At 44.9% G+C, this 20,047-nt stretch overlaps 1 protein-coding gene across 2 annotated transcripts in view; it reads left to right on the top strand.

The window, feature by feature from the left end:
* The window catches only part of SVIL (supervillin), a 193,317-nt gene that overhangs the window by 39,073 nt on the left and 134,197 nt on the right, over nucleotides 1-20,047 (top strand). The window contains exon 1 of one of the 2 annotated variants that reach the window (XM_044294221.1): nucleotides 13,749-14,225. The exons of the other annotated variant lie outside the window; for it this stretch is intronic. The gene's annotated coding sequence lies outside the window, so the exon portion shown is untranslated. Of the gene's footprint in view, nucleotides 1-13,748; nucleotides 14,226-20,047 lie in introns of those variants that run through there. 2 annotated transcript variants of the gene reach the window in all.

Below are 20,047 nucleotides of genomic sequence, written 5' to 3' on the forward strand. Positions count from 1 at the left end.
CCGAAGACCGGGACCCTCACCGATCATGAGAACTGGATCCTTGAGTCTCCTGTGGGAATTGAGGAGTAGTAGTAATGTGCATGTGCGACCATTCCTCCATTTACTTCTATGGGACTGACAGATAGCGGAGTGCCGTAGCTATGGTCATACAAGTGCGCTTCTGCTCCGTTCACACAGGCAGACTCTGGTTTACAGGGTCATTGGGGGTTCCAGCAGTCAGACTCCCAGCGATCTTACATTTATCACTCATCCTGCGGCTATAAGTGATAAATTTTGTTATGTGAAAAGTACCTCTTTAGGGTATGTTCACACAGGGCAGGAATTGTGGCTGGGAAATCCACATCATGTGCCAGTGCCAGCAAAGACTTTACAAAATTCTCCTCCGTATGCAGCAGTAAAGACTTGCAGTGCAGATTAAATTTGGGGCACATCAAGTTATGCAGTGAATTTCTCCCTTTGCAATGCAAATCCACTGCAGATCCGCAGCAAAATACGCAACAGATCCGCATGTAAAGCACGGCCACGTGTTTTGTTGTGGAATTTCGGCTAAATCCATGACTGAAAATCTACCCTGTGTTCAAAATGACAATTTGTACCTCCTTGCGGGGTTCCGACAAATGCAGATATGAATAGCAGAGTTCATCTCGGTTATCATAATAACAGAACTCCAACATTATAGCTGAATGGGGTCCATCCGGCACCATTGGGATCCACCATATGAGTATCTGGCACAGCATCATGGCTTCCATTATTGATAGAAGTATTTCTTTCTCTTGAGTTCTTTCTTCATTATTTATTTTTATTTTAATTTTTTGGTAACCTGAAATAGTGAGAAATCAGTCAGTTGGAGGAGGGCGGTGGGGGGCACCAGATCATAAATAAATCTGACTCCTCGCTGGCTGTGCATAGCAGGGAATAACGTAAGTTCTCCCAAACTATACAACATGTTAGCACCTAATGACAAGCTGCTTAAAGGGGTTATCCTGGAAAGGATATTTATGACTTCTCCTCAGACTAGGTCATCAGTATCAGATCTGTGGGGGTGCGACACCCGGAACCCCCTGCTGATCAGTTGTTAGAAGAGGCCTTGAGCGCCGCAGGCTCCTCCTAGCCTGTGACATCACCGCACATTGGTCACATGGCCTAGTTGCAGCTCTGCCCCAATCAAGTCAATAGGGCTGAGCTGCAATACCAAGCACAGCCACTATACGATGTACAGCGCTGTCCTTGGAAAGCTGCTGGGAGCCTGCATCGCTCACCAGAGCTCCGGCTCCCTGAAACAGCTGATCGGTGGGGATGCTGGGACTTGAACCCTCACTCATGTGATAATGACCTATCCTAAGGATAATTCATCATTCTCTTTTTCCAGGATATGCCCTTTTTAAAACAGGGTGTCCATCACTGCTTTGCACTGCCCTCAGGATGGACAGCATGAAGGGGGTGGCAGGTTACCTTTTAAAAACATTGCCAAATACAGTAGGAGAAGGTTTGGCCCCTGGGAGTGTTAAAGGGGTTTTCGGTGACTTGGATATTGTAGCTTATCCTAATGATAGGTCATCTGTATCAGCTTGATGGGGGTTCACAGCACCCCCACCCATCAGCTGTTTCAGCCAAAAGTTATACAGTAGAAGGCATTGTCCCCTGTGTGTCCAGTATATTGCAGCTCTGGTCCCATTCACATGACTGGGAGCAGAGCTGCAGTACCCGACATGGACACTACACAGTGGACGGAGACTTCTACTTCTCTTTCCTTCCACTTTATAGTGTGCACCACCAGGGCTGCCTGTAACAGCTGAATTTTGGGGGTGCGGAGTGCTGGACCCCTACCGGATCTAATATTAATGACCTATGGGATTCTAAGTCCTATCATGCAAAAATTCTAACTGTAAATAAATAACAAACCGACACCACCTTAAGTGGAAAAAATGGCCACTGCCTTTATTAGTCAACCTTAAATCAAAATTTATTTAAAATTCACCACATAAATTCACCAAACTTTATTAATAATAACACACTTGAATAAAACCATAATAAGAATAACCATAAAGTATCAATAACTTCAGATATATAAATAAGCTCAGCCATAAGCTTAAGCTTTATCACAATTCGGGGGGCGGCGGGGCGGGCGTGCATCCCAAATTCCAGGATAGGTAAGGCAAATGCTCCTCACATGCACCAGAATTTATACTTCGCACATACATCATATGATAAAATATTAACGAATCGGAACATTGTTGCTGGGCCCGAAAGATAACACTATTCTTACCCAGTCACGATTGGACAAGAACAATGACCAATAAAAAGCAGTTACCGTCCTGGGCAGATTCTGCCCAAACCGACAACAATTCTCACCCAATCCCTGACTGCTACCAACCCAGAAAACTTTGCCCAGCGATGACCTCCCTGTAACCCATCTGACAAAAGTTCCCTCTAAAAGCCAAAAGAATAAAACCCCATGACTGACTATAATCCCATGGGGACCCCTCCTAAAAGTCCAGGCTCCTGTCATTCTGAGGGTAGACCATCAATATCCAAGTACCAGGTGTATTAGTTTTCAGTTTGCTTGTTCTGATCAGTGCCGGCTTCTCAGATCGTGATCTTGTAGGTTTCACTTGGCCGAGCATTTAAGACATGACCACGAAAAAACCAAAAGACCGATTTTCTAAACAAGATGAAATGAAGAAAATACAAGGCGTGGTTGAATCCGCGGTTACTACCATTGGTGAAACTTTGAGAGGTTTAGTGCTGGAATGTTACAGCTGCTATGTGACGCTTTTCATGGTAGTTGTGTTTTCATAACCTTTAGTCCTTCTGTTAAAGCTTTCTGAAAGCAGAAGGAGCCGATCTGCACCAGTGGAATTTCACATTGGCTCCTATGTTATTGGCGCAGAAAGCAGGGTTTAGATTTTGGAGAAACCTGTGTATATAAAGCCAGACATGCAAATAAGCTCTCTTCCAGAATGACGAAACTGGTCTCTTATGTCACTAACCTGTAAGGGTACAGCTACACGGTGACACTGGTCACAGCCCAGATCGCAGGGGCATCGCAGCGTAGTGGTGGTCCCATAGAAATGAGTTGGGTCGCAGTGCGAGATGCATATCTGATGCAACTTTGACCTTTGAAACGCAAAAATTCCAACTTCAGTGTTGCCATGTAGCCATGTAGCCATGTAGCCAAACCCTGAGTCTGGGATGGCTAACACCCCAGCTGTGGTAGAGCTACGACTTCCAAGATGCCCCCTTGCTTGGCTGTTCTCAGAACTCCATAGAAATGAATGCATGCTGGGAGTTGTAGTTTCATCACAGCTGGAGTGCTGAAGGTTAGCCATCACTGCCCTAAGTCTACCCATTAAAGAGCCTTGAAGTATAATTTGGTAGTCTACAAGACAAAGACCCTTTTGGAGACTGTCTCGGGGTGGTTCCCTAATCAAAATCGACAGTGGAATTCGAATCGCATTTTTTCCTAAAATGGCTGCTAAACGTGTTAGGAAATGGAGCAAGGGACTCTGGGAACGAGGAATCGCCCACAATGCCATGCATGCAGCCAATCAGCAGCCAGCCAGCCCTGTGATTTAGGAGCAGTTCTGGCTCCATCAGCAGCAACTTGAGTCTATAGTCGCTGATGAGAAGCTTTCTTCACTCGCCTAGTGAAGAAACTACTCCCCAGCAGCAGCTAGACCTGGAGGAGGACTACTTGGACAGCACCCTGCCACCCCACATTGAAGATCCGCTGTACTACTGGGCAGCCAAACTAGATTTATGGCTGCAAGTGGCAGAGTTTGCGCTGGAAAAGCTGTCCTGCCCGTCCAGTAGTGTGGCATCAGAGTGGGTGTTTAGTGCGGCGGGGGCCATAGTTACCCCAAGAAGAACTCTCCTGTCCACCTAAAATGTGGAGAGACTGACATTTGTCAAGAGGAATCAGGCGTGGATCAGCCAGGATTTCCACCCACCAATCCCTGATGCATCATCCATGGTGCCACACCGTCACTTTGACAAAAGAGACTGGTTATTTCTGGCTACCTGCCTCAGCTACTATTCTGATGCTGCCATCCACCTGATGCCACACATCTGATGCCAAGTGCTCCTTTCACCCACCATCTTCAGCTAGTACTGGTATTGCCACCCACCTTCCAACTCTGTCAACGGGTCACGCTGTTGGCTCCTGATGCTGCTGCCACCTCCAGACTCTGTCATTGTGCCACTCTGTGGCCTCCTGATGCTGCTAATGATACAAAGTAGTAAGCATTACAAATCCCATCATGGGATAAAACATACTAGTGTTCCTGGTACCTAAAAATCAGGTCTAGACAATGGTGCCTTCGGAGAAGAGGTCCAGGCTAGGGTTTCCTTCAGATAGCAAATTAATAAGGATATCCACAGCACTCTTTAGTTTATGCAAAAACATTGGTTCTTTTTATTCAATCAGCAGCATACAATGCAACGTTTCGACTTAAGCACATAGTGTGCTTAAATAGTTGTGTGGTGTTGAAACAGCCTCCCATCAAATAAGTGTGTTTACACAATTAACATACATACATATTAGTGATATAGCTGCACAGTCTGGGTCTGAGCACGCCGAGATCCGGCACCTTGTTGCCCTAATGCAGGAGATCATAGGGAGCCACATGGAACCCCACCTTTTTGTAAGTAATCTCTTGGTGATTTGCTGACATTATCACTAATATGTATCTATGCATGTTAATTGTATAAAGACACTTATTTGATGGGAGGCTGTTTCAACACCACCCAACTATTCAAGCACACTATGTACCCCACTCTCATTGCTTGATAAAGACTTCTTTAAGGGCTCTTTCACACTTGCGTTCTTTTCTTCCGGCATAGAGTTCCGTCGTCGGGGCTCTATGCATTCTGAATGGAGAGAAATCCGTTCAGGATGTCTTCAGTTCAGGACTGGAACATTTTTTGGCCGGAGAAAATACTGCAGCATGCTGCGCTTTTTGCTCCGGTCAGAAATCCTGAACACTTGCCGCAAGGCCGGATCCGAAATTAATGCCCATTGAAAGGCATTAATCAGGATCCGGCCTTAAGCTAAACGTCGTTTCGGCGCATTGCCGGATCTGACGTTTAGCTTTTTCTGAATGGTTGGTTACCATGGCTGCCGGGACGCTAAAGTCCTGGCAGCCATAGTAAAGTGTAGTGGGGAGCGGGGGAGCAGTATACTTACCGTCCGTGCGGCTCCCGGGGCGCTCCAGAGTGACGTCAGGGCGCCCCACGCGCATGGATGACGTGATCGCATGGCACGTCATCCATGCGCATGGGTCGCTCTGACGTCATTCTGGAGCGCCCCGGGAGCCGCACGGACGGTAAGTATACTGCTCCCCCGCTCCTACTATGGCAACCAGGACTTTAATAGCGTCCTGGCTGCCATAGTAACACTGAAAGCATTTTGAAGACGGATCTGTCTTCAAATGCTTTCAGTTCACTTGCGGTGTTACGGATCCGGCGTGTAATTCCGGCAAATGGAGTACACGACTGATCCGCACAACGCAAGTGTGAAAGAGGCCTAAGTCGAAATGTCGCATTGTATGCTACTGATGGAATAAAAAGAACCGTTTAATTTTTTTTTGCATAAACTGAAGAGTGCTGTGGATATCCTTATTTGCTTCTGATGCTGCTGCTGCCACCTCCACACGGTCATTCTGCTACTGTTGCCGCCTCCTGATGCTGCTGCCACCTCACTACTATGTCATAGGGCCACTCTGTGGACTTCTCATGCTGTTCCCACCCTCCCCACTTCATGACTGGGACAGTATTTAGCCTTTCGGCCTGGCTGACATAATTTATTTGACCCTTCTGATCTGAAGAGACGCACAATGGATCCTGTCTGTGTAGCAGCTGGAAGTCCTGTATGACATGGTCCCTATTTTGCATCAGAATTGGCTTATGACTTGGTAGCCAAAAGCAGGAGTGGGTACAAAACACAGAAGACATGCAAATATTCCATTCACGTGTCATCTCTGTTTTGGATTCAGTCCTGTTTTTATTTAAAGGGAACCTGTCACCCAAAAATCGCCTATTAAGCTGTTTACAGTACCTTATAGTGCTGTATAGTCGTTTCCTGATGCACTTTTTGTTAGTTTTGCAGCATGTATGCTCAGTCAGAAATCGATGTTATATTCAGCTGCTGCCCCGTGCTTCAAGTCAGGCTTGAAGTCACGGGGGCAGCGGCCTCGGCGTCTTACATGGCCCTCTCCCCGCCCCCTGCCTCTGTGACTGACAGCCGAAATCCGATTCCGGGACCGCGCTCAACGGCCGCATGCGCAGTAAAGGGCGGCAGGAGCGCGGTCCCGGCTGCCGCGCGTACTATGCGCCGTCTTACTTTCGCTGCACTGCGCATGCGCCCGACATCCTGTATCAAACGCGCCCGCGCCCGGCATCTGGGCGCGGGCGCGTTTGATACAGGATGTCGGGCGCATGCGCAGTGCGGCGAAAGTAAGACGGCGCGTAGTACGCGCGGCAGCCGGGACCGCGCTCCTGCCGCCCTTTACTGCGCATGCGGCCGTTGAGCGCGGTCCCGGAATCGGATTTCGGCTGTCAGTCACAGAGGCAGGGGGCGGGGAGAGGGCCATGTAAGACGCCGAGGCCGCTGCCCCCGTGACTTCAAGCCTGACTTGAAGCACGGGGCAGCAGCTGAATATAACATCGATTTCTGACTGAGCATACATGCTGCAAAACTAACAAAAAGTGCATCAGGAAACGACTATACAGCACTATAAGGTACTGTAAACAGCTTAATAGGCGATTTTTGGGTGACAGGTTCCCTTTAATTTTTTTATTACCAATACTGATGAATTACTGACAGAGTGAAGGCGGATGCTCCACAGACAGTATATTTTTTGGGTGTTATTGTTCTGACTGATTAGAGGATGGGCAAAATAATCAGTGACGTCAGCACAAACTTACTGCTGACACCCTCTCTACTCTGTCGGGGGGACTTTACTTGTATAAGCGTTTAATAGAACAGGTTCTGTAGAAATCTATGTGGAATCAGTGAATTGGTGTAATAGGAGTGCGCTCTTTCACGCTATAGTAGGATCTTGGGCCTCTGCACGGTTCTATACCTGGCGCTAACATTGACCTGTAAGGCTGAGTTCACACTTGAGTTATTTGGTCAGTTTTGGCCCTGTAACTGCGTAAGTGAAGTGTGCAGTGATTCTTTTTTTATTTTTCCTCACAACAGAAAAAACAAATCTGCATTCTTTTGGTGCTGTTGGATAGTGTACCCTCCTAGCAGTACTGTATTATAATGGACAGTACAGTGCAATATGAGGCACATGGTATGGAGCTGTTCTACTACCATATAAGGGACACGTCTGGCCAGCCTCACCCCCTCCCGGCGCGGTCACAAGCCGGATCTACATCGATCAGCTGCTCACGGGGCCCTTACTTGAAAGGGGTTGTCTGTAGTGAGTGGGGAAAAATAAATCATCAAATTTGAATTCCCTCCCCCCCCCCCCCCCCCATGTTTTTAAATGACTTCATTCACTAGATGATCTACTATGAACCATCGCCTGCCCTCGCTAAGAAGTCCACAATGTTAACACTTTTCATCTGCAGGAAATCTTGAAACAGAAGACTCTTTGTAAACTGTAGTAAGAAGAATAGCCCGGAGGTCAAGTGCTGTCATATGTGCTGCGCAAGCGCCTTGCTCAGATCATCCCATGGATGGTTACTTCTACCTATACGTGCACCCTACAATCAGAACAAAGCCCGATATACACTCGCCTAAAGAATTATTAGGAACACCATACTAATACGGTGTTAGACCCCCTTTTGCCTTCAGAACTGCCTTAATTCTACGTGGCATTGATTCAACAAGGTGCTGATAGCATTCTTTAGAAATGTTGGCCCATGTTGATAGGATAGCATTTCGCAGTTAATGGAGATTTGAGGGATGCACATCCAGCGCACGAAGCTCCCATTCCACCATATCCCAAAGATGCTCTATTGGGTTGAGATCTGGTGACTGTGGGGGCCATTTTAGTACAGTGAACGCATTGTCATGTTCAAGAAACCAATTTGAAATGATTCGAGCTTTGTGACATGGTGCATTATCCTGCTGGAAGTAGCCATCAGAGGATGGGTACATGGTGGTCATGAAGGGAAGGACATGGTCAGAAACAATGCTCAGGTAGCCCGTGGCATTTATACGATGGCCAATTGGCACTAAGGGGCCTAAAGTGTGCCCAGAAAACACCCCCCACACCATTACACCACCACCACCAGCCTGCACAGTGGTAACAAGGCATGATGGATACATGTTCTCATTCTGTTTACGCCAAATTCGGACTCTACCATTTGAATGTCTCAACAGAAATCGAGACTCATCAGACCAGTCAACATTTTTCCAGTCTTCAACAGTCCAATTTTGGTGAGCTCGTGCAAATTGTAGCCTCTTTTTCCTATTTGTAGTGGAGATGAGTGGTACCCGGTGGGGACTTCTGCTGTTGTAGCCCATCCGCCTCAAGGTTGTGCGTGTTGTGGCTTCACAAATGCTTTGCTGCATACCTCGGTTGTAACGAGTGGTTATTTCAGTCAACATTGCTCTTCTGTCAGCTTGAATCAGTCGGCCCATTCTCCTCTGACCTCTAACATCAACAAGGCATTTTCGCCCACAGGACTGCCGCATACTGGATGTTTCTCCCTTTTCACACCATTCTTTGTAAACCCTAGAAATGGTTGTGCGTGAAAATCCCAGTAACTGAGCAGATTGTGAAATACTCAGACCGGCCCGTCTGGCACCAACAACCATGCCACGCTCAAAATTGCTTAAATCACCTTTCTTTCCCATTCTGACATTCAGTTTGGAGTTCAGGAGATTGTCTTGACCAGGACCACAACCCTACATGCATTGAAGCAACTGCCATGTGATTGGTTGACTAGATAATCGCAGTAATGAGAAATAGAACAGGTTTTCCTAATAATTCTTTAGGTGAGTGTATAGCTGGCTGAAAGAACATTATCAAATAACCCCAAGAAAATACCAGAACAGCAAATGTATAATACAAAAGATAACACATTTTATTAGATTAGTAATTTAAAATATAGTTACATATACATATGTTAGCATCATTAAAAGTACCCACAGGAAAAAGTACCCACAGGACCACTATCCTCAGTAAATAAAAGTAATATGCTCCTATAATTGAGGGGATAAAAGAAGTCCCAACAGACACAATAAGTAAAGTGCTACAGTACAGATCTATACATATAAAGTGTACAAACCGAGGTAATCCCGACTCGTGTTTTGCTGTTGCTTTCTCAAGGAATCCCTAAGGGCAAACAGCGGGTCCACAATATACGAGCACTGGCCGTGTGTGCAATCCAGAAGATACAGTGCGGAGGCACGGAGCGGGAGGCCACAGAAGTGGTACGGAAGGCCCGTTTTTTGGGCATTGCAGACTGATCATGAACCCATTCAAGTTGAATGGATCTGCATCCGTCTGTGCCAGCCACATGGGCGGTACACGTGCCTTGGGGATCGCAGTTTGCAGTCCCCAATGAATGAAACGAGTGGCACATGTTCCTGTGCATGAGCCCTAAGAGGAAGAATCTCAGTCCTTGAGCTGAGATTTTGAGTGTCCAGAGTTTTCTGAGCTCTTCAGTCCCACCAGCTGTTATTTCTGCCTGTGACCAGTGTTTGGTTAGAAGGGTCTCCATTTGTCCCAAAAATGGCTAAATCTGTATTTCTCATCAATAGTCTCTAGACCTAGCAGTTGTTGTAATTGTGCCACAAGTCTGGACATTGTGGGCATATGCTGAAATATACGCGCCAAGGCTACCAATGTGACTGCCGTGACTTCTAGATCAGATGTGGAGAGAGGAAAAGAAGCCTAAATGGGTCATCGGCCAAAAATGTCATTTTATGCCAATAGTCTGTTACCTAGGAACCAGATACCGTTTCAAAGATCTGTGGAGGGCACTTGGGGCAGGCAGTAAGTTATTCAGGATGTGAGACTGACGCTGGGTAGTTGAACCCATATTGCGCTCTGTTTTAGTTTAAGGCCTCATGCACACTACCTTTGTTTGGGTCCGCATCTGAGGCTCCTTTTTTTGCGGCCCTGATCTGGGTTTGCAAAGGATGCGGACAGCACATGGAGAGCTCCGTTCCATGGCCACGCAAAAAAAAAATGAGAACATGTCCTATTGTCCATTTTATGGCCAAGAATAGGCATTTCTATAATGGGCGTCCTGTTCTGTTCCTCAAATTGTAAAACGCACATGACCTGGCTGTGTGTGTAGCCTAAAGTACATTTTCTGCCATTTTTCATAGTTTTCTCCCTGCTTCCCAGCCCTCTAGGATTCTCTCACACGTTGCCTATTCTCCAGCAATTTGTTCCCGTTTCTTAGGCTACTTTCACACTTGCGTTGTTGTTTTCTGGTATTGAGATCCACCAAAGGATCTCAATACTAAAAAAAACATTTCCATTTGGTCCTCATGCATTCTGAACGAAAAGAGATCCGATCAGGATGTCTTCCATTCTGGCAGCATTTCAGTTTTTGTCATAAAGACTGGAAAAAAACCAACTGATTTGGCACTAAAAACAATGTAAGCCAATGGTGACGGATCCGTTTTTTTAGGAGCTTATAAAACTGGATCCGTCACCCCTTGGCTTTCAATGTATTTATTGATGGATTCGTTTTTTTTCCCATTTTGATTTCACACAACCGCATCGTAACGGATGATCCTGATGTGCAAAATCAAAACGGATCCGTTTAATCGCGGTATTGAGATTCTTTGCCGGATCTCAATACCAGAATTAACAATGTAAGTGTGAAAGTAGCCTAAGAATTTTTCACAATGAGGAAGTAGTGTGCCTAAAACTCGCTTGCCCCAAGATATTACTGAAAGAGTTAGGCTAATTTCACACTGGCTGCAGCAGTGAGGGAACAGCCTGCCAGATCCGTGCTAACGCTAGCCCACTGTGCTGTCGGAAGTCCGCTCCGGCCCCATTCACTATAATGGGGGCAGGCGGTAGGTCCAGCCGCAGCACAGCAAACAAGCGGAGAGGCGGCCGGACAAAAAAACGCAGCGTTCTGTAGTTTTTGTCCGGCCGCCTCTTAGCATGTTTGTAGTAAATGGGGCCGGAGCGGACTTCCGGTGGCACGGTGGGCTAGCGTTAGCACAGATCTGGCAGACTGTTTCCCCCTGCCGGAAAAGCCTGCCAGACCCTGCTGCCACAAGTGTGAAAGTAGCCTTAGAGCCCGCTTCCCTCTGAGAAGTCGGACCCCCACCTATTTGATCTTGATGACTTATCCTAATAGGTTATCAGTAAGTAAAACCCAAACAGTCCCTTTTAAAGGGGTTATCCCATGACTAATGTAAAAAATGAAAATCAGACATCATATAATACATGACTGTTTCTAACAAAGCTAGAACCAGTCCTGTACCTCACATGGATCCAGAGATCTCCCCATTCATTGCTCTGCTAGATTTATATCCAGCTGACAGCTCAGGGGGCGTGTCTCTTCTGCTGCAGCTCAGGGGGCGTGTCCATGCTATCTCTATCACAGCTCAGGGGGCGTGTCCAGGCTCTCTATATCACAGCTCAGAAGGCAACTGAAGGATGAAACTGAACATGTGTGGCCATCTCAGTGAGCAGGATAAAAAAAAGATGAGAAAAAAACCAAACAGCAGGTGGCGCTGTACAGATAAATTTTACTGAATAACTCGGTGGCTATGCAAACATTTTTATTACATGCAATTACAAAAGTGTTCAGATCCAGCTGCTGGTTTTAAAACTGAATATTTTTTGTGGGACAACCCCTTTTAAAGAGGTTGTTCAGCGTTAGAAAATTATAGCTGTTCTGCAAAACAAAGCGGCCATGTTTTTCTAATACTGTACTACGCCTTTAAGAGGAATGCGGAGAAGCATCATATTGTGTCTACATTTCAGCGATGCTAAAAAAATGTAACGCGTCTTTTGCCACAACTCCAGTGAAGTAGAAAGAATGTTTTCCATTTATAGGAACAACCCACATTGTGTGTTTTTCTGTGGCTTTGTACTTTTGTTTGGTACGTTTTAGTTATGTAATGTTTGTATGATGAAACCGGTATTATGACTACAAGAGAAAACAACAGTCATTGGACTTTAGTTACTATTACATTTAGAGAAGTCCTGTTCATGTGTGTATTATATTGTAAACGACCATTAAAGGGCATCTGTCAGCAGTTTTGCACCTATGAAACTGGCTCACCTTACATGTGCACTTGGTGGCTGAAGGCATCTGTGTTGGTTCCGTGTTCATAGGTTTACACTGCCTGGCCCTGTCAATTAAAGTTCAGAGGACGCAGCAGTTGCAGAGAGAGCAGAGCCCTTTAGGTGTAACTGCAACTCCCCCGTTGCTTTTAGAGGCTTATTTGCATATATTAAAACAGACTGTTCTGCCCTGGAGACCGTCAGTATCATGCTGACTGTCTCCTACCTTGGATTGGGGTTCCCTTAGCTGTGTGAGCCAAGAACACATTCTCACACAAGCAGACAGCAGCAAGATGATTGATTACAGGGGTCCCTGCGGAGAGATCAAGAAGACGGGTGTCTTGGAAAAGAGGATGCAGGTACCTAGAAGTCGCCTCAGCCCCCTGATCATCTATAATGAACACTGGTTATATAGCTCAATAATCTACCCAATAGTTTTTTTATATGAACACATCGGCTGGTTGAGATGCAGTGTCTGTAGAGCAGTCAGTGTCCCGTGCCAGTTGTCAATGGAGGTGGGGAGACAAGGGGCACATCCTCGCTCAGGGGCCCACTGGAGGGATTCACCTGTCCAAGCTTGCTTGAGATCTCACATATTAAACTGCAGCCCCCCTGAAATGAACAGAGCAGCCGGTCACACGTGCGTGCTGCCGCTCCATTCTTCTCTATGGGCGTTCTGGAGATACCCCAGTACAGTGCTTGGCTATCTCCGGAATTCCCATAGAAATGAATGGAGCGCCCACACGCATGTGCAACCGGCTGCTCTCTTCATTTCAGGGGGTATGGGGGCATCTGTCAGCAGATTTGTTCCATATGCGCAACCCATTGTTGAGAAAAATGATGTTTTAATATATGCAAATAAGCCTCTAGGAGCAACGGGGGCGTTGCCATTACACCTAGAGCATCTTCTCCCTGTATCTGCCACGTATGCACTTAGATTCACAGGGCCAAGTGGTGTTGATATTTTCATTGCCATTAACAGATGGCAATGAAGGTGTCCTTACCCTTCTCAGCGTGGTGAAAGTGAATAAAAAAAACATACTCCTCAGCTCCTTTTCCGAGGGTGCCCAGTCCCATTTACTTCTTGTGCCAACCCAGGGACGTTTAACGGCTGCAGGCAATCGCTGCTGGTGATGGGGACATGTGATCTCTGCAGTCAGTGTCGGGATGTCACTGCTGCAGCAGGAGAGGGAGAGCGGGCATCATCTGTATAGTAGTGGGAAAGGATCCATGAAGAATCCTTTTTATTTTATTTTTTCCATTTATTTTCCTCCTGCTTAGAAGTTTTTTAAATATATTTTTCTTCCTAAGAAAACCTAAAGTATGACAGAAAAAAAAAATGAAAGCCTTCCTCAATGAAATACGTTGACTTTATAATTGGGCTTAGTAGCCACAGGCAGTAAACATGAGAACAGCTGATTTGATCCCAGCAGTTTGCAGAGCTATTTATGGTAGATTAGCCCGGAGCATGTGTTCTTCTCTCCAAGCCATAAATGGTTGCTCGTCTGGAAGTTACCGCACTGCATTTGGCTTTGAGTTGTTCTGAGGTTGTAGCAATTCTCTAATTTCACACGGGCAAACCTGGGCATGGATAAAGACAAGACTGGCAAATTCAGCCTGTTCTGCTACTTGAAGCTGAAAACTTTCTCCCAAAGTTTTTCCTCAGCCAGTTCACAATTTTCCGAGAGAGTGCAGGGCTCGTCATCTGGTCACATGTCTGGTGCGAGTGCGTTTTAGCTGCCGTCTGAAATTACTCCTCTCAGAACCCTCTTGGCAACGGGCAAAGAAAATGTCTGCTTATTAATATTCGCTCATTATCACGCTTCGTCTCACGCTGGGAGTGACCTTTTTTTTCTTTTGCTTTTATTTATTTTTTTGCTTTTGAACCTTACGTTTTTTGGCAGTTTTTTTTTAAGTTAGAATTGCCTTTTTTTTAAATCTTTTTTTTAATATTTTTTTTCTTTCTATCCTCAATGCGCATGGCTGGCATTAAGAATTAATCAAGTAAGTCTTTTTTTTTTAAGTAGACGGGTGCGACTTCTTTGGTTTTCTGCTTTATATTGTCTTGCTGAGATTTAAACTTTTATGCAAATAAGTTGGGAAAGAAATTCATTCACAGGTTGTGTTTTTATAGTCCTTCGTTTTGGGACCTTGTTTTAAGCAGCCATGTTGTAAGGCTTGAACGACTTGGAGTAGTTTTACAGATATTTTACTATGGTGCTATATTTTGAAACTTTTCGAGAGTTCACATTATAAATTGTGTTGTGGTTCAGTATTTTGATGTACTCATGTCAATCAGTTAGTGCCATTTGTTTTATGTTTGGTTTATAGCATTACGATGGCTTTTTCTTTTCTTTTTGTTGTATTGTTTTGCTGTTGTTGGCTTTTAGGTATTTATATGGAATGAACAAACACTCTTAGGTAGTCTTTCATGCTTCAAAGGTGCCAAGTTATCCCCTAGCCAGAGAGTAGAGGAAAAGTAGCTGATGGCTGTGGGTCTGACTGCTCAGACCCCCACCAATTCCGAGAACGGGGGTTCCTGTTTCCCCATTATAATGGATCAACAGGTCGGGCATATGCCCTGCTGCGCCATTCATTACCCGTTTTGCAGGATTTTTTTGTTCTATGTTTTTGACAATCTACGATGGAGGCCCAAAACCAAGTCTCCCACACAGATGTGAGCAAGCCCGTAGAATGACTTTCAACTGGCAATGTAGATGTGAAGATAATGTTGACTGGACTGGGTTTGGGGACCAGATCATATACTTAGATTGCATAGGATCTCTATAAATGTTCACATTTAAATGTCAACACTTTGTGGGGAAAGTTCCTGACTCCCATGATGATGCTTGGATTCGTTGATTACTCAATAAGTTGTTTAGATGTTCTTAAGAACCTTAGGGTGCTACCACACATTCAGGTTTTTTATGTAGTTTAAGCCAAAACCTGGAGTAATTTCAAAAAAAGAATTTTCTCTCAATACTTACACGCCTTTTATGATCCACACCTGATTGTGGCTTCAAAAACTGCATAAAAAAATGTGTGGCACATTTACACACAAGTTGAGGTCTACACAGGTGAAATTCTGATAGAAGGGTTGAAGTGAAGGAGTCACTATGGACCTTAAGGCGGGCTGCGTCGCCACAACTGCCTATGGAGCCAGAGGTTTGTACATTCAATTTTTACTGATGTTACTAATGTTATGGCCCTCAAAAATTATGCCAATGTTCGGCGTACAAGGTTCAGGTTATCTAAGAATTCTGTTATGGATTCCGCTGCTATGACTATTTTCGACACTGCCTGAGGAATGAATAGCGGGTGGCTGCGCATGCGCAGTGCACCCTCTGGGACTTTGCTGGTACCGTTTCCAGAGGTGGGATCTGCACCTATCAGACATTGGGGAAATATTGCTAGAATATGCCCCCAATGTCTTAGATGGTATAAACCCTTTTAAGCAAGTGAATCTGCAAAACTATTCAGACCGTGCTGTATATGGCACATTCTGTTGCCTAAAGGGCTTCTAGAGGTCAGCGCATTAAATGGAACACATTTCCTTTTACGTATGTTTTCTGCCAAATGTTGACATCAGCTAAGTGTGCTGTAGGTTGTAGGCCCATTTAAAGATTAGTTATGACGACGGACAGTCACTCCTGAACTCTGTGTATCTCTTGTCCTTGATATTTTAAGATGGCATTATGTGGATAATTACCAATTATGGCCTGTAGAAGTATCTTGAAAGGATTATGTTTTTATTTTCTATAATTCTTTAAAATTAACTTACTAAATGCCAAATGTGCAGGTAATTAAGGCTGGGGGCCAGGTAGCCAAGTCTGCTGAAACATGCTGCTGGCACCAAGCCTTTTGTATTTTCTGTTGACATCTATAATGGTTTATATTGTGGGCTACTAAAGTACAACTGGCTTTTTTTTTTGCCAACTTTTTTTTACTTTCTCATAAACCTTGATGAAGTTGAGACCTTTTACTGGAACCAGATAGTTGTAGGTCTGTCTTGACTTCTTTGACACCTCTCTTGAGTCCTTATCTGTCTGGCTCCTTAAAATGCATCACTGGGTAATAACTAAAACCTTTTTAGTCCAGAGTTTTGGACAATTACAAATGACAAAGTTCTACAGTACTCACCTGAACTGTTCTGGAAGTTTTTTACCATCATCTTTAAAGCATGTTCTTGCCTTACTAATCGGCCCTTGATGTGGGTTTGGGGGTAGAGCTCCATGACCAATAAAATGAAATTTTCATTTACTGCCTGGAGTTACGTTTTTGTCACCTAATTGTTATTTTTATTAAGATGACAACCATGCTGGTAGGATGTTGCATTGACTGGAACAGATGAGTCATGTCTACTAGTCTGGTTGGTAGGGATACACTGCAAAACAAGAACCCAAGTCTGTCCTGCGAGTTTATCAGGTGGCATTTGCTTGGCAACTAGTCTCTGATTACTTAGGTCGTCAGCACCATGCAGAATTGCTACTGAAATTGGGGTTGAAAGGAGGCAGGGAAACTTGGCATCTGGTATCTACATAGGGTTCTAGACAAGTCGTAAATTATTTCAGTCATTAGAAACTATAGTGCTAGATAAATTGTCAACCGCTCCGTGAGGTCCTTCTCCACAGGGTCACTATGACATGGAAGACCAAATGCTGCTTTGCAGTGCTCCTGGGAGTCCTGATGACCAACAAAAACCTATCTGTGATGCCATAGAGAAGGTTTTGGAGGCTGAAAGCAGCATCAACAATTCGTCCTGTCCTCCCTGTTGCATGATTCAGCCTTTTTGTCTTTAAGCATGTCACTTTGCCTGGTTGTGTAGGTCAGATGTTGAAAGTGACCATGTGGCATGTAGGTTAATTTTAGGCACTGATGCCATACAGAATCCTTTTGGACACAATGAGACATCATTTTACTTATTTTTTCTATCCTAAAATGTGCAAAGTTTTCTAACCTGGCTTACTGTTTTCACCGGTTGCCAGTACTGAGTTGTCGGAGCTGATTTTCTTTTCATATATGGAGATTAAAAGCAGATAGGCTTTATTACTGAGGAGATGATCTCATCCCATGCCAGGCATTTCCTAAGTGTGTATTTGGATGATATAAATAACCTCTAACAAGGTTACTAGGAAAGCCGAGGGAACATGTTACACATTGACAGGGATATAGGGATCAGCTCCTGGTGACGTTGGTAAGGCTGAATTCACCTTGCTGTGCCTATTTGCTGCAGGCACTATGAAAGCTCTAGGCGCATGCGTCATATGCACCCATGGGCGCCCCCTTTTGTCTGACAAAGGCCAAAAGACTGTCCTTTTGTCCTGCGTTGGGCCTGTATACTTAGATTTTTGTGCTGTATGGAATAGACAGTCTGCTGCACTATTTCATACACCTGTAGTGCTTGGCCGGAGGCGCTGGAATCCGAGTGGCAGCGTCTGTGGACAGGAAGTGGGCAGGCAGCAGGTTTCAGGACTGTATGGGAGCATGACCTGAAAAGGAGGCTAAGGGTACTTTCACACTAGCGTTTTTCTTTTCCGGCACGGAGTTCTGTCAAAAGGGCTCAATGCCGGAAAAGAACTGATCAGGTATATCCCCATTCTGCATGGAGAGTAATCGGTTCAGGATGCATAAGGATATCCTAAGTTTAGTCATTTTGACTGATCAGGCAAAAGATAAAATCGCAGCATGCTACGGTTTTATCTCAGCAAAAAAAAAAAAAACGGAAGACTTGCCTGAATGCCGGATCCGGCTTTTTTTCCCATAGGAATGTATTAGTGCCGGAATGCCGGATCCGTCCTTCTGGTCTGCGCATGCGTGGACTGAAAAAAAGTAAATAAAAATAAATGCCAGATCAGTTTTGCCGGATGACAGAGACTGATATGGCATTTCAATGCATTTTTCTGACTGATTAGGCATTTTTAAAACTTATCAGGATCCTGATCTCTCTTACTATTGCCATTAGTTGCCATACGTTTTGCCGGATCTGGCAACGGAACTGCTTGCCGGATCACTCTGCCGCAAGTGTGAAAGTAGTCAAAGTCTGACTCAATCTGTGTATAATGCCTGTTGAAGATGCCCTCAATCAGGGCTGATTATGTTTGCTCTACTGCTTCAAATTATTAGTACCCAAGGGTTTTACGTGCACGGAAGAAAGTAACTGTGACAAACACACTGGGGTCAAAGCAAATTCTCCTTTATTCAAGGAAGTGAAGCAGTTTATATGTACATCAGAGGGGATCCCCCCCCCCCCCCCCCCCCGAGGCTCGTGGCATTGTTTCATTGGCCAAAATACAAAAACAAGTAAAGAGATAACACTTGGCATCTGCGCATTGTGCATTGTTTTACTAACTCTAGTATGTGAACTATGTAAATATCTAACTACAGGCGCCATCTTGTAATGGAGTCTTCACTAACAGCAGAAAAGCATATATGACGTACCAAGGGGGTGTGTTCTCTTGGGTAGGATGAAACTTTTGTGCTCTGGAGAAGATAAGGGGTTGTCTGAGAGCTGGGGTATATGGGAGCTTTCTTAGCTGATTCAAAGAATGAAGTCGTCTCAGTCCCCCCCTTGGACCTCATTCTTTCCCTAATAAAGCCTAGCACATCTGTCCCATTGCTCCGTATCCTCTTCACCAGCTTCCATGACAACCTATCCTAGTGTATAGCCTCCCATGACACTGGACTTAGGCAAGGGGAAGTCAGATGTCTGTCCCTACCGGTCGATGATCTCTAGGTGGCGTTGTAAGCAGGGGGGACCAACAGAACTAAGTGGACTTTGTCTCCCATCCTTATGAAATTCTCTCATGATCATCTCTGGGGTAGCCTCAGCTACAGCTTTGAGCAAAAGCCTCCTAATGCAGGGGATGACACAACAGACAATTACTGCAAGGATCAATAATACAATGATTATAACCATTCCAAGTTGTAACAAGGTCTGTTTCCAATTTTTAATCCAATTTTCCCATGAACTATCCACCTCAGAATTTCTCTTTATTCTTCTGAGAGAGAAGTACGTTCCCTCAGGGCATTCATGACCTGACCATTTGGTCCCTAAGTTATCTGGAATTACAGTACAGCAGGTTTCACTAATCATTTTGCGCACACCACCTTTTTCTGCTATTACCATGTCCAGAGCCATTTTTTTTTTTTTTGGAATGCAATAATACTAGTGGGCCCCAGCTGCTCCACTATACCCTTTAATGCATCTCTGGTGTAATTCACAAATCTCTGCTGACTATAATAGAGGTAGTTGATCCAATCCACATTTGTTTATAGTAACTATAGGGATAAAAGATTCTAATGCTTGAGTCTGGTTAATCAAATGACTTTGATAGGGTTCACCAGTGGCATTCACCACAGTTCCACAATATCCTTCCGGAAACTTGCCCATGTTTTTCCCTTTTTTGCCCTCTATCTCAGAACGGGTGTAATCCCCCTTGTATATGTTTATCCCTCCCCCAGGTTCAGGAGTTTCTCTTAATATTGGGAACTTCTCCTCCCAAACCTTGCATTCAGTCATATCAGCAGTCTGATTCGCATACATGCTTGTGAAACCTGAATATTGACTAGGACTTAGGTTAAGGGGCACAGTTCCTAAGTGTGGTCTGGCTGTGGCACAGGTGATACACCCAGATCTGTTTACCTGCGATGTTGTGTACTTCATCTATTCCAACCAAAAATGACGGTCAGAAAATCCTGTTTCCCATGCCAATGTCTCCTTTACAGTAAAGAGGCGTCTAGCTACTTTCCCTGGTAACAAAGGGTTGGGCTCTTGTATTGGCATTGAACTGGGGGTAGGATTTGGGACAGGTCTGTCTGCAATATCC

This window comes from Bufo gargarizans, chromosome 5, assembly GCF_014858855.1.
Source record: "Bufo gargarizans isolate SCDJY-AF-19 chromosome 5, ASM1485885v1, whole genome shotgun sequence".
NCBI classification, from domain to species: domain Eukaryota; kingdom Metazoa; phylum Chordata; class Amphibia; order Anura; family Bufonidae; genus Bufo; species Bufo gargarizans.